The sequence below is a fragment of the Lagopus leucura genome, unplaced genomic scaffold (genome assembly GCF_019238085.1).
Source record: "Lagopus leucura isolate 7727_CA_CO unplaced genomic scaffold, USGS_WTPT01 Super-Scaffold_100004, whole genome shotgun sequence".
Classification (NCBI taxonomy): domain Eukaryota; kingdom Metazoa; phylum Chordata; class Aves; order Galliformes; family Phasianidae; genus Lagopus; species Lagopus leucura.
The window spans coordinates 41,363,583-41,377,281 of record NW_024962264.1 but is presented as its reverse complement, the minus strand read 5'-3'; the positions used below and the strand labels follow the sequence as shown (position 1 = coordinate 41,377,281).

Sequence of the window (13,699 nt, the reverse complement as noted above, 5' to 3'; positions counted from 1 at the left end):
ACCCTCTGCGCTCTGCCAGTCAGCCAGTTTTCAACCCACCTCACTGTCCACTCATCTACCTCAGACTTCCTCAGCTTTGTTATAAGGATGTCGTGGGGGACAGTATCAAATGCCTTGCTGAAATCAAGGTAGAATATATCCACTGCTCTCCTGCCATCCACCCAGAGACAACATCATAGAAGGCTACCAGATTGGTCAAGCACGACCTCCCTCTGGTGAACCCATGCTGACTACTCTTGATAACCTGATTTTCTTCCAGTTGTCTGGAGATGACATCCAGCACAAGCTGTTCCATCACCTTTCCAGGGACAGAGGTGAGACTGACTGGCCTATAATTGCCTGGATCTTCCTTCTTGCCCTTTTTGAAGACTGGAGTGACATTGGCTATCCTCCAGTCTTCAGGCACCTCCGCCATCCTCCAAGACCTCTCAAAGATGACAGAAAGCGGTTCAGCAATCACCTCTGCCAGCTCCCTCAGCTCCTGTGGATGCATCCCATCGGGTTCCATGGATTTGTGAACATTGGTGTTGCCTAGGCACTCTCGGACCACCTCTTCCCTGACAGAAGGGAGGTCTTCCATTCCCCAGATCCTCTCACTAACCTCCAGGGTCTCGGATTCCCGAGGGGGAGCTTTTTCACTGAAGACAGAAGCAAAGAAGGCATTCAGTATCTCTGCCTTCTCAGCATCCTACCATTACCAGAACACCCCCGTCACTTAGCAGGGGAGCCACATTCTCCCTGTTCTTCCTTTTACTGTTAACTTACTTAAAAAAGCCTTTTTTATTATCCTTTATCCCCTTTGCCAGATTTAATTCCAGGTGGGCTTTAGCCTTCTTCGCATCCCTGCAGGCCCTGACAACATTCCTGTATTCTTCCCAAGTAGTCAGACCCTTTTTCCACATTTCATGGGCCTTCTTCTTTCCTTTGAGTTTGCGCACAAGCTCCTTGCTCATCCAACACCAGTAGAACACAGTTGTGTTTAAAGCTCAGTCATAAAGACTGATGTTCAGTGATTCAGTAGTAAGGCTGGTGTTCATGCACAGCATTTTTCCTATAAATGGCTAAATTCTTTTCCACCTTGCACAGAGGAATGGTATACAATTTAAGTGAGAGCTAAACTTAACTGAAATTCTCCTCAAGTGTCTGAATTGTTTGCACCAAAGAGACACGAAGATAATTTTCACTGACTTATTCCCAAGTAACTCTGCTGAAGTTAATATTGTTGCATAGGTCTGACCAGTATCTAGCTTCTGTTCTCTATTCACTTCATGACTGTCATTCCTTCGGGGATTATGTTAGTTAAATGGAGTCAGATGCTGATGACTTGCTCTAAGGAACATAATCTTTGAGTGATCCCACTGACAAAAGCACCTTGTTTTCACCGAACAACCACCAGCCTACCCACAAGAGTGATAGGAATAAGATCTATTACATTGTCTTAATCTATTATTTCCCCTCAGGAATCAAACACCTTGTTAGATATAAACAGTGCCCATTGGCATCATCCAAATGCTACTTAATCCTGAGGGAATATAAAGCAGTTTATTTCTGTGGTAGAACAAATACCGTATATGTTACTTGATGCTCTTGGCTCGCCTGCGCCACACTGAGTGAAGAGGAATTGTCTTGGGCCACATATAAAATATATAATATAGTTAGAGTATGTATGCAACAAAGCTTCTTCTTTTATAACTTTTATTAAAGCATAAAGAGAGCAACAAAACCATAAAACCAGTGGAATGTTTGACATTTTTTTCATGAAACCAATGTATCAATATCTGGTTTGTTTGAAGTGATTGTAATTCCTAGTGAGTTCTCAAGGTGTTTGTCAGATATTTTTGGTGAAATTCTACTCTTCCTGTGCTTTATCCTTGAAAACAGTTGTTCACAAATTTACATGCTGCCCAAAAGCAATGACATGACTGTGAGATGAGGGATATCTTTGTCTGGTAAGAGAGAGCTTATAGAATAGTAGTAGAGAGACATAAGATTTTTTCTTTGAGGTGCGTGTCTGATTGCAACTCCATACATTCTCTTTGAAAATTTGCAGGTTATCTGTTTATGTCAACAGAAAATAGACTCACAGATATACCAAAAAAAATGAATGATTTTTGAAACCTATTATCAAATTCCTTTATCAAAACAGAAAGCACAGCCGCATATTTTTCAGTGTTCACAGGACTGTCTTTAGCCAGTGTATAAAAATACATATAATTATTTGCCATAACTTGAGTTAGCACCGCAACACACCCACCCCACACCCTGGTTTCAGTCCAGTCAGCATTAATAGCGCACAGATATTTGATTGTTGCTGAGCAATGGGTGCGCACCCAGGGACAGGCCAGGTCATTCAGTGGGAAGAGCCACTGTCATGATGGCACAGGGCAGGGGGTGGCCCATGGACAGGCCACATGCTGCCTGCAGACTGGCTGTGACTGTCCTAAGCTTTACACTGGCAAGGAAAACTTCACCATCTGTCAGAGGCTTACAGGAGCTTTAGCAGCAGCAAACAGATAAAGAGAATGTATTCTTTAAAAGTACGTCCTTTAATTCTCTCTGTCAGTCCAGAGATCCTTAGCTACTGATCTGGCACTGCCCACCTTCAGGCCCTCTAGCTCAGGAGGGGACACAGATGCCTTGAAACACTATGCAAATACCCCTCATATATGTTATTTTTATATACTGAGGGCTCCATGCTTATGCAATTGGCTTCGGCTACCACATTTTCATTCAGCTGTTGATCAGTTTGAATCCAGATGAGAAAACAACTCATTTGAATTCTCCACAGCTTGTTTGCTTCTGCATCTAATTCATTACCTGATCACTTCTAATTAGAACTGCTGCAATGGAAGAGTTGTTTTGTTCTGTGCAGTTAACAATTATTTCTTTCCAGTCAGGAAACAAGACTATTCCTAGAACAGCAATAGGAAAAAGAACGTTGAAAAAAATAGCTTCATTCAGAGAGCAGAGGGGAAAGTTTAACATAAATAAAGACAACATTCAGGTTTTCTGCCACAGGAAGTTTCATAATTGTCAAAAGATTTTACTTTTTGATTTTCTGGTATTTTATCATTTTCCTTTCCCAGAATTTCTAAAATACATAGTTTTCTGTAGTAATAGTAATATGTTTCTTTCTTCTTTTTACAATGACCATTTCTATAATAACAACCAAATCTGCCTACAGATTCACGGGCTTTGAAACACCAAATTTTCTCAGTGAGAAACTGTTGTATTTTATTATAGTTAAATTACAAGGAAAAAAAAGGTTAAAAAAAAAAAAAAAAACCAACAACATAGTATTATTGTACTTAAGAAAAGGGATATATGTCAAAAGAGTGCATAGTGTTTAGGGGCTTTACCTTAACTTCCTCAAATCTATATTTTGCAGAAACTGTTGCTGTTGTCATGGGTGGAGACAAATTGTACAGAGGAAGGAATGCTGTTAGTTGAGAAATTATGGTTTGAATGCATAAACAGAAATGTGCACATAAGCAGAAGACAAGATGAAGCACTGCTTTTGGTTAAAAAAAATGTCTGAGTTCTGCCAAGTAATAATAATTACATTCAAAGCATCTCTGTAGGCTACCAGCTTTGAAGTGTGCAGAAAGAGAAAAGTAATGACTGATAAGTGTTTGCGAGTGTTTAATTTGTAATGGCCAGAATAGATAACTCAGCCCAGTTTGATACTAATTAAGGACTTATTATGCCTCTTTCAGCTAGTTATCCAGTTATACACTAAAATTACACAATTTGACATAGCTTTTTACTGCTTGTTTCCTTGAACATAGCAGGTGAACGTCACTGTACCTCAGTAATTTAGGTATCATTATACAATTAGCTGAAGTGCTTGCTTGCATAATTGTAAACCAGCTGTGTCATTTTGAGTTGCATGTTGCACTTGTAACTGATTTGTAACATAGCCAAGATGAGAGACTGTCTCAGTTCTCTGCTCATCTCCTGTTAGCTTTGCAACAAAATTGACTCATAAGAAACAGTAGAATATCAATAGGTAGTTTCATTAATCAAATTTACTTAAAGTATCTGAAACATTATTCATTTAACAGATGGATTTAAATGAATCTATCATACCTTTCAGCTCGTACTTCATAGCTTTCTGTTAGACTGGCTCACCTTTGAATTGACTGACCTAAATTAAACACAATGATTTGAAATCTAAACATTTTCAGCATTTTGTCTAAAACAGTTGTCTTCTGACTGTGTCTGAACAAGCGAATTCTCTTTTTCCTAGTGCTGCTATTACAAGATGACTTTGAATTTATTCCATTTACCCTTAAAAGTCCAAAAACTTACCTGTTGGACCTTGTTAAATCCCATTTTATTTTTCAGGATATCACAAGATTTAAAACTGAACTCCCTACTCATAAATCGGCAGAGCTCCATGGAAGTTAATTGAGCAGTATTGATTTATATCATCTGACGAACTGGCCGTCTACTGATTGAAATGCTGGTTCTCAAAGTTTGTGTCCTGCATGCTGTACCTAGTCTGTCTCATGTGGTGTTCAATTTCTACAATCACTTCTGGGGAGCCAGGGATTGCTTCTTGATTGTGACTCAGACTTAGCTGTTCTCTGATTGATCCCATTCATCTTACTTCCAGACATAGAACCACATTCTGAGATGTTTGTGATAAACCTTCCTTGCCAAGGGCAAGTGTACATGACTTGACAGTATACATGATACATGCAAGCTTTTCTCTTAAATCATGGATTGAATGTAAGCAGATCCAGCTATTCTGTTTAATCTGCTGGCGCCCTCACCTATAGAAGTCCCTGTTTTTGCTCCCAGACCATCTGTTAAACCAGAAGTTATCTCAAAAGCAACAAAAATGAGAGGTGAGGGTAAATGCTTTAATAATCATCATCACAGAGCTCCTATAAAGACCTGCCTGCAGTAGCAAGCAATCTGTGTTTTGGCAACAGTGTTTTGTACTGCTAGGGCTTCAGGGTGAGGTTGTATTTTGTTGAAAAACATTTTCCTCATCCTTCCAAATTTAGTGCCAAGTTTTGAGAGGGGAGTTGGAGGTGATTACATTATGTGAAAGTGATTATGTAATTAAAGAATTCAAACCTTTGTTAGCTCAAGATAAATTTTGCACAGTACCCAGGTAGAGTACACAGCATATCACTTCTGCTACTGCATTCCTTGAAAGAAACATGTTCTTTACAAATTATACCAGACTTTTGGTTCATGTTAGCTGATTGGTGGACCAATCAAACTTATTTGGAAATCAAGATGCAGAGCCTGCCCAACATAAGCATGTCTCATGAGAAGCATACTTCTACAGAACATGGCTACTTACATGAGGATATGGAGCTTCTATACTTTTATGTTCCAGTATTGAACTAAAAGCAGTAAAAACTATGAACAAGAACAAAACCTGTCTATTTTTAGCTTATTTGTGTTTCTATAATCCGACATAGGGGCATAAGGGGATGTTAGCCAGTTGAACATGAGTCAGCAGTGTGCCCAGGTGGACAAGAAGGCCAATGACATCCTGGCTTGTAGCAGAAATAGTGTAGTCAGCAGGATTAGAATATTTAGTTTATTCTCAGAAAGAGTGGTTAAGCATTGGAACAGGCTGCCTAGAGAAGTGATGGAGTCACCGTCCCTGGAGGTGCTCAAGAAACATGTAGATGTGGTACTTACAGGCATGGTTTAGTGGATGTGGTGGTGATGGGTTGACAGCTGGACTTGATATTCTTATAGGTCTTTCCCAATCTTTATGCTTCTATGATTCTAAGATATTTTACAATGAGCTATTGTTGCTCAATATGTCAGAAAACAAAGAGGTTTTATTGTTTGTTTCTTACTTTTAATTCTACTTATTTTCTCTTCAGAACTACCCTCCCCTCTCACTTGTCAATATTCTATTTGGAATCATTCCTTCATTTCCTTTATTTTTTTTAATGGGAGAGGACAAAAGCTGCCAGATGATAATTCATGAAGGATATTCTCCAAGCCATTTTAATTTTGTTTATAATGCTTCTTTTTTCATTCACAAGTTTGAAGAGTTCTTATTCTTGATGTTAGCTTGCCTGAAGGGGTTAAAAGACAAGCTTACTCCTCCACCACTTTCAACTTTGTGTAGAATTGTTTATACTTGTTTCTACTATAAGCCTGGGAAGAGCATTTCCTCTGTAGCTGGGAGATCTCGACAACTCTCTCCTGAATATTGTCTATTTTCCCTTTTAGAAATAAAATTAATTACTTCCTGCGTATTCATTCTTCTTGTCTTTGTTTTATCATATCAGTAACTTCCCATTTGGATTTCTTTTGGCGTCCAGTGGGTGGCTTTGGATTTTCTCCAATATTTAGTGAAGATCAGATATAACAGTCCAATCCGTGTTAGAAAAAGAAACTGGGTAAGAAGAAAAATATTGGATTTTCAGAAATAAATGCATCTGGAAAATTAAAGCTTAACTTTGTCACCAGCTTTCTTCTTTGGCTTAGTAGACAGAGGTAGTAGGTGCTTGCAATTCAGTCATTCTTCTCTGTTGTAATTCCTTCATTAAATAATAAAAAAGATTCTGTCCAATTACTCATTTGGCCAAAAACCTTGAAAATAATAAAACATTTCTATTATCATTCATCATTCTTAATTTCTTCATAAAAATAACCAGAAATATTCAACAATACCTTCTTTAATTTTGTCCTATTATGAAACAAGAGTGGTTTTAACTCTGCAAAGACTTAGCATATTACTTTTAGATATAACAAAATATATATATCAGATGTAGCGTAAGTCAAGGGCTCTTATTTATCCTTTCCCCTTTCTGAAATCTTTCCAAAGTCAATGGGGAAGAAAAAAAGTCAAGGTAAATAGATCTTATCTTTATCCATGTGTACTTTTGTCCTTACAGACAGTGTTTTAAAATTTAAAATGAAACTTTTTAATGTGGTCAGAATATTATGTAAGAAAACCATAAACACATCTGAACACCGTGTCTTCTGCTAAAAAGAGAAAGACAAGTAAAAGTGAAATTGGCATCATCAATACCAACAGAAATGCTACATTAACTTTAATTAAGACAGAACTTTCCAAGAATTAAAACACTGGATTATGCATGTTAATGTTCATCATGCCCAAAATAAATTCCAACACTACTGATTCCCAGAATTTCCAACTCGGTAATTCTGGTGTGTTGTGTTTTAACAGGCACTTTGTAGTATCCAGGTGCTACAAGAAGGGATCTATTCATCTATTAGGTCCCACTCAGCATTTTGAATCAGCTCTGAAGCAAAATTCCACATTAGGGGACGATTTTCTATCATGGGAAAATATGTCTCATGTCCCAAGTATCTGTCATTTTAAATGATCTAGATTATGTTACGCAGCTTATTCTTTCTACTCTCATATTTTTCTGCCAATGAGGCCAATGAGAACAGTGGGCTCATCCAGCTCCTTATAAGACCACAACCACCAAGCTACCTTTCTCAGAGTCTTTATGTCACTTTGGGAGAAGACCTTCACATTTACCAACTCTCATATCCCAACAAGCTGTCTGTCTGATCTGTACAGGCAAGAGAGATACAGTCAGTACTGGGGAAATAGAAAAAAGCAAAAGAGATACGGGGGAAGAGGAAAGATACAGAACAGAACTTAGAAGCCACATAGAACTTCACATAACACAGAATTCTAGAAAGAGCAGGAAATGTAAATTTGTTTTAAACAACAAAGTTATTGCAAGCATGATGAAAAGAATAAGCCTAACACTGTAATTCTCACTTCTGAATATGCTATGATAATTTATTACTTATCACTGGATTCCCAAATCCTGCATCAATGACGGGCTCACAGGTAAACCTAGAGCCTTTGAGAAATGTTTAAAGATGCCTGAATTAGACAAAATATGTTTAAAATCTCATGCGGGCAGAAACTTCTCTCCACTGAACATGGCTACACCTTTAGAAGCCTAGGCATAAATTATTCCAACAAACGTCAGCTCTTGGAAACCATGGGGGATTTTTTTCAGTATCTTTATGAAAAATTAAGTGCCACTTAGCGTAACTGTATGATCTTGGTTACTTAACTGACTTCAAGGGATTCACTTCTTGTCAGAGATACTCCCTGGAATTGAGGAAAAGGCAGTCAATGGACTAATGTATGGCACACAACCAGGTCTAGATTTGAAGGATGAACTATCTGCGCTCAATGACATTTGAACAGTTTTAACTGTGCAGTTCTGTAGATAAATCAGCTTTATTCTGCCTTGTGGGCTGGTAGCCAGCAAGTGAGAAAGAAACTTAATTACCTGAGCAGGCTGACTGGAGGAACATAAAACAATGGTATATGTAGGAGTTATAAAATCAGGTGTTCTTTACACTGTGGAAGTTTGAAAAGAAATGCAAATAGGATAATCAATGCAGGGCTGAGCATCTTAGGTTCTGTGATTTAGGGAAGAAATAGTGCTCCAAGCACAAAAGACTCCTAGAGGACTTTGACTCACTTCCTAAAAGCTGACCGATTTCCTGACAGACAAAACCATGCAGAATGATATGTTTATTATTTTGGCTGCAACTGTTTTCTTTGCTATTTAAAGTAAAGTATAATTGTGGTTAAAGTGTATTGGAAAGTATAAGTGTATTCTTTCAGCTAACAGAAGCCTTGGAGAATGAGTTGCAAATCCAGCACACCTAAAAACTTTTGGAGGAACATGCCCAACAGTATTGCCGAGTCCAGGTGTCTTCAGTAACCCTGAGAATTATTTGAGTAGTGGAAAGTTGCAGTCAGAGGGCCTATGTCCTTAGAGTTACTGACTGCTAGAGAGCCTCAGTAACAAATGGATGCAATACTTATAAGCATCTAAACAATTCTGTGGCATGGCTAAATATGCCTTTGTTGTTTTTCTTAACCATCTCTATCTGTAATTAGCTGTTCCTGTAGAGGCAACTGCCTTTACAAAATACATATTGTATGATTTCAAGTTGGATGTTAAAATAGTAAAAAAATATATATCCAAAAGAAGCATTCATTCTCAGCCTCTAAAGCTTTTATGTGCTTTGATTTTGTAAGCATATAGGGAATCCCTCCAGGCAGTATTTCCTCAGATATTTTAAAGAAATGTACTGAGTTAATAGGTCACAGAGGACCTTCACCGGTTGTGCAGTTCAGATGTAGTTATTCATATTTATTTCTTAAAACTTCATAACTGTCCAAACTGGAAATTTATTTCATGCTGAAATTTTGCCAAATTATGTTTTTTATTCAGATACATAGTTCTTGCCAATGTTACCAGCCAGCACACTGGTCACTGCAACTCAACAAGGACTGTTTGCAGCAGGGGTTTTATTTTTCCTATTAATGTGTGCAGTGTAGCTACTCTATCCATCCAGTATAACACATAATATTTTTGTCTTTAATTATTAGAATGAATACTTCTTACATTTCTTACATGTTTTTTCTTCATGGCATGCCATGGACACATCACATAGTACAGCACATAATTGACATATACCTATGTTCTCATATAAAATGACTATGAATAAAAAGCCTGTATTTAGAGGAAAGGATTTTCGATGTAAATAAAAGTTACCAGAAATCTATTGGGTTTTTTACCTTTAAAAGAATTCATATTTTTTTTTACTTATTTTACTTTACTTCATATTCATCACTGTGATCAACTTTTATTATAAGTGGGTGAGAAATCAATTTGAAAAATACAGAAATTGTGCACTTTGTACTCTTTCTCTGCAACTACACACACACACACAAAAAATTATCAGGCAATTATTTTTTTCATTAAGAAAGCCTTAAATACACTTACCCTCTTTCCAGATATTATATTTCTTAGCAACATAAATTAATTTGTTATTGGTTGCACAAGTACAATCTTCCCTGCTTATATATTTATCACTTTTCAAAAAATACTTTTCATAATAAAAGAAAAACACATTTGACCCTTTCAGGAAAACAAGGACTATGTACTCAATGTTGCATGATAGTATACAACACACAAAGCAAATGCAAAAGTGGCTTATAAATGAGAAAGGAATTTTATGCCTTTCACAGCCTTGTTGCTAAGGTGGTGAATATTCCTTGTAATGTGCACATCCAGACATACACACTCACACACAGATACACATATGTCCTCTGGCAGAATTTCTGGGTCACCTCACTATTCTTACTGATACTAAAGGTAAATTCTAAGAATTGGTTTGAAGCAAGTTGTGCCCATCCCAGAGAGAGATAGTTAAGCATGAAGGAATTATGTGCTATGGGACTTGCCACTTGTGTCAGCACTGGCAACCAGGAACCAAATCAGGCTCCTGAATCCTCAAAGCCACTACTACTAATGCATCTGTCTATCTGGCTATCATCATGGTCACTACTCTCTGGAAAACTTACGGAAAGGATGGGTCATCAAGAAGATCAGACCCACTCAAAACTGTCCTATGGGGACAACACCCAATTTTAGTGAGAAGAACCAGTTTTGCACTTTGCTTCTGTGAGGAGATAATGGAAAAATACCAGAACGTTAATTGCAGAATACAGAGGCATTATTATCACTGATAAAATAACATTATTAGAAAGAAATAAATGAAATAATAAATGAGGAAGAGAAATGTTCTCTTAGGGGTCATCTTTCTCCCTAAGCCAAAATGACAGAAGATGGAAGATTTTCCAGATATTAAAAAAAAAAAAAAAGTAAATCAATTAAAAGAGAAAGAAGGAGAAAATGGACCAAGCAGACAAGTAAACAAATAAGCAAGAAATACACAGACATGAAAAAAAAACACACACCTATACACTTGGTAGTCATTAATCTTGATTATCTGCTAAGCTGCATGCATTTTATTGTCATTCTGCCAGCATATCTAGACTCAGATGGTCAGGTGCTTTCCTACCTACAGAGAATATCTAGTGAGTGTAAAATGAACACTGACTACCAAAACATTTTACTTTTCTTCCTACTTTCTCTATTAGTGCTATACCACAGATATTGATTTGATTAATGAAGTAAAAAAATACTATCATTATAAAATAAAGTGAATAAAGATGCCAGTACTCCTATTTTGTCAAGTATCTTTCTGCATAACTCAACAACTAACATCCTGATTTTTTGGCAGGTAAGCCGGAAACAATCTATTTTACTGTATAGTTCCTTGTTTATTAAAATATTATGCTGTGCCTTGTTTGTTCTGTGTTAACATTCAATTCAGCCACTTTATTTTTGTAAATTGTATACAGAGGAAAGACAGTGTTCAGATCTGTTCTGCATTTGAAAACTAATTTACACGACAGCTTCAGATAACCTTCCATTCATCCTAAATATAATGCATTGGTCTGAGTGCATACTTCTGTTGCAACATACTTCAGAGCTTTTTTTTAGCTGTATCTCTTTCAAAATGCATACCTTAAACTCATAGTAATTCCTAATTATATTAAATGTAACAAGACATAATTACTTTCTTTACATCTGTTCACACATACATGCTTCATCAGTAGAGATTCCACTTCTTGGCCCTTAAATGTCAAACTTACGTCACTTAATCTTTGTTGCTTCTTTTTTTTTAATACATCACTGTGCCTTCAGTTTTTCATAGCTATGTCCTTTCCTATGATTTTTGAGGCCTATGATTTTCTTTGGTGGTTTCTAAGACAAATATTCCCTGAGGAAAAAAATCATAAACATTGAAGCACAGTACAGAAAATGCCAGAAGTTATAGGCATTTATCTATTTCTGAAACTATCTGCTGGGTTTCCTACTTATAAAACAAAAGAAGAGCACATGTTCCATTACAGCATTCCTTCTGAAATAGGACAGATCCCAGGGCACATTTTCCTTAGATTTAGCCAAAAGTTCCCATTTTAAAAAATGGATGATTCCTTAAAAGTTTGATGCCCTAGATATGAGTTTTTCACATTATTCTCCATTACTGACAACTTTCTTAAACTTCTCTTGGAACAGCAGATTTAAATACAAAACTTCTCTTGAAGTTTGTCCATTTTATTGCTCTCCATTATTGTTTGTCCATTTTATTTGCTTTAGTGCAATCACATTAGAAGTTGAAAGAAGCATGAAAGCCAGTGCCATCCAAGCTTTCTGTGCCAGTCATGAGAGCAGTTTAACTCTAACTAGTTTATTCTGTTTCTTCAGCGTTCCCAACAGTACCCCATAGTAGGAAAGAAAAATGATTTTCTTGTTTACTAGATGTTTCAAAATTAGAGAAATCACACTGGCCCAAAATATTCATTGGAATGCCACATTCTGAATTGAAAGTTCAAAATAATTGCTGTGGGAAGAAGTACAGGAAAAAGATTTCTTTTAAATTTTCATATGTAAGTATGCTTTTGGGTTAACAATTTAATTACAAGAAGGACTACTAAAAGAAAAATACATATACATTTTAAAAAGCCAAAACTTTGTTTTGCAAATATTTTATTATAGAAAAAAGTAATGCTTTATATTAGGCACATTAATTTTTCCAAATGTGTAAATGTTTTTGGTTGTTTTTTTTCCTGCTCACGTTGTGCAGTTAACACAGTCAGCAAAAGTTCTGTCACCTATTAAGTCATATCGATTTCCCAGCTGTCTCCTCATGCCCCCTCTGTTGGTTATTAACATCCCCACCATGGGCTGCAAAACAAAATCTTAGTTAAAAGTGTGACTGAAGGAAGTACTGCACTAAAGCACTTAAATTTTGATCAGTCAAATAACTCAGAAATGGTGCAAGGATTTCTGAGCAGGAAGCACAACAATGAATTTTAATGCCCCACTTTCAAGGTCCTGGCTACCACTGAGTCAATTCTATCTGGGAAGATGAGAAGGGAGAAGCAGCAGTTGAAACAGAAGAGTGATAAAAAATAGTAGGAGATAAATCATTTCTGCCATCGTCTTCTAGCTATGCAAAACAGGGTGCCATGCCACATTGCCTATCTCAGGATCCAACTAGGCTGGATTTCCCGAACAGTGCCATATACCACCATCATTCTCTTGCTGCCAGCCCCCTCCCTTCACAGAAAACTCTATAACTTGTTTGTAGGGTTTGTGTTCCTTTCACTGGTTAGGAGATGGAGATGTGTCACTGGGGGCAGGTGGACAGATAGAAAACAATAATTCCTTAAAATAATGCAGCTTTTTATTTCCAAGCACCAGGCTTGGTGGCCCTATAAATTCAATGCCATTTATAATTTCATGACAAATGATGCCTGCCTGTGCCGACCATGTCTGCTGAAACCGACTGCTCGCTTGCCAGGATTTCAGCTCTCCATTCTCCAGCAAATGTGCTTGGTGCCATATTTCCACCTTTACTTTTTAGCATACATTTATATTTGATCCCACTTGTGATGGAACTAGATTTCATTGTGAAGGGCAATGGTTTCTATAAAGTGGAAATATTTCTCAACTTGATTAATTATCTGTTCCCTCCCAGCCTTTTCCAGATGGCCTCCAGTTTGCAAGATTGTGAACAACTTTGTCTTGCAACTTTAAGAGAGCTAAGGTGGCTTCCTTCCCTGGCAATATCACACCCGAATGTCTACTTTTCTGTCACACTTCCTTATTGTTATGTAGAGGTACAACCTGGCACTACTGAATCATGTCAAGCATGTAAAACTACAAGCTTCAGGACATTGATATAAAATATTTTGCCTTGCCAACCTCTTACAATTAAATCATAATAATGTAAAGAATAGATCACATCTCCAGTCTTTATCACTTTATTATTCTCCAATCTC

At 37.0% G+C, this 13,699-nt stretch overlaps 1 long non-coding RNA gene across 1 annotated transcript in view; it reads right to left on the bottom strand.

The window, feature by feature from the left end:
• Nucleotides 1-913: 913 nt before the first annotated feature.
• Nucleotides 914-13,699, bottom strand: part of LOC122180372 — a 28,530-nt gene continuing 15,744 nt past the window's right edge. Inside the window, exons 2-3 of the long non-coding RNA XR_006179036.1 lie at nucleotides 5,668-6,576; nucleotides 914-2,912 (exon numbers count right to left, since the gene is read on the bottom strand). This is a non-coding gene — a long non-coding RNA (uncharacterized LOC122180372). The remainder of the gene's footprint in view (nucleotides 2,913-5,667; nucleotides 6,577-13,699) is intronic.